The 1,735-nt window shown below is 29.0% G+C and overlaps 1 non-coding gene across 1 annotated transcript; it reads left to right on the top strand.

The window, feature by feature from the left end:
* Positions 1-1,235: 1,235 nt before the first annotated feature.
* Positions 1,236-1,381, top strand: LOC149527886 (U4 spliceosomal RNA). Its single transcript, XR_016359627.1, has one exon. It is a non-coding gene; the product is annotated as a U4 spliceosomal RNA (small nuclear RNA).
* The last annotated feature ends 354 nt before the right edge of the window (positions 1,382-1,735 follow it).

Raw genomic sequence — 1,735 nt, 5'->3', positions numbered from 1 at the left:
CTACTTCAACTAAATGAGCTATTCAAACTATGTAGTGGAAGGAGGCATCATGTGAAATCTAGATAGGATATGAGATTTTAAAATTTTTTATAATTATTTGAGAATAAAATTTGATAATATAAGGATCTAAATTAATTATTTTAGAATGGATTTTGTATTTCAAACCTTTAGATTGCTTGTCAAATTTTAGTGTATAATTCAAGTAGGAAAAATGGTTTCTTGGTAAATAAGACTTAGGAGTTTTATATCTATTGAATTATTTTATGAATCAAATCATAAAACAAATTTTACTAAATGACATTTTATTTTTCCTATTCTCTAACGTTAGTTCTATATATTGATTCATTTTAAATAATTCATCAAATAAAAATTGTCAAGACTAATTAGTTAAATCAAATAATAGCATTATATTATCACATGTTACTATCTAAATAATTTGCCTTCATTAATTATTAGATATTTTTAAATAATTATCTTAAAGTATCAATTAATTTCATACATATCTCCTAAGATTAATTCATAATTAATGTTAATAGGCATTTTATAATGGTAGAAAGGATGGAGTAGGATGGTGCGAGTGTGTTATTATTGTTGATGGAGTAGGATGGTGTGTGTGTTAATGTTAACTTTTACCTTTCTATGTTAAATTTGACAACCATCTACACATCAAAATTTTAAACTTTATTATAAACATAATATTATTTAAAAAATAATTTAATAAATGGAAATAAACAAAATATAAATAATTTTAGGTGTAGTAAATTAAATCTTAATCATTTTGTAGTGGATATCTATGACATTTCTTTAAATAGATTTATTTGAGATATATATACTAGTTTTACTACTAATTTATAAATTTCCAAATAGTATCATGCATAAATGATTAGTTAAGATTGTAAATGATTATTTCATCATATTAAGTAAAAACTAACAATTTATAAATACCATAATTCCAAGAAGCTTAACTCTATGAATTATTCCATCCCATCTTACATATAATAGTTAAATATTCCTTCGATTTCAAAACAGGATGTTGGTTAACAAGATAGCAAAGAGAATGGTATATAAAGAAGTATAAAATAATTGATGATAATATGAAATACTGCTGAAGATGCATGGTTGCCTCGTATTTAGGCAAAGTGACGTCCTATAATAATTTTAATCCCACATTCGTGGCAAAAGAATAACTAAAGTACGAATGACTATAAATTAAGGGGTGGAAGTGTGAGTCAATAATCTTTGCGCTTGGGGCAATGACGCAGCTAGTGAGGTTATAACCGAGGCGCGTCAATTGCTGGTTGAAAACTATTTCCAAACCCCCTCTCTGGCCCTCCTCAGGTGGGCCTCAGAGAATTTTTGAAGGGCTCTCTTCTGGATGGGCCCAACAAATCGAAAAATGAAAATAAATACTCTTGGTAATGTCATATACAGTCAGTTTGACGATAAAATTCATCACTGGAAGTTGTTAGTAACTATGGAACTAACTAAATTTGGGCCTACCAAAGAGGTGCCCGCAGCGTTTATATCTGAACAAGAACCATTTCTCGCATTTCTGTGAGTTGTTTTGGGGTTTCTGTAGATTGGTTGATTCGTTTGAATTTGAAGGTGCGTATGGTTTGGCAGCTTTCCACTTTGAAATGGTCCTCTAAATTGTGACACTATTAACTGTAGAAAAATTCCAAATAATGGTTGCAGCTGCAGCTTGAAGGAACACTTAACGGTCGAAGTATGTAGG

The sequence above is a fragment of the Cupressus sempervirens genome, unplaced genomic scaffold (genome assembly GCF_028749045.1).
Source record: "Cupressus sempervirens isolate cs-2001-9-10 unplaced genomic scaffold, ASM2874904v1 CseChr00s100001_01, whole genome shotgun sequence".
Classification (NCBI taxonomy): Eukaryota; Viridiplantae; Streptophyta; class Pinopsida; order Cupressales; family Cupressaceae; genus Cupressus; species Cupressus sempervirens.
Note: the sequence above shows the minus strand (reverse complement) of the source record. Positions and strands in the feature narration are given on the sequence as shown.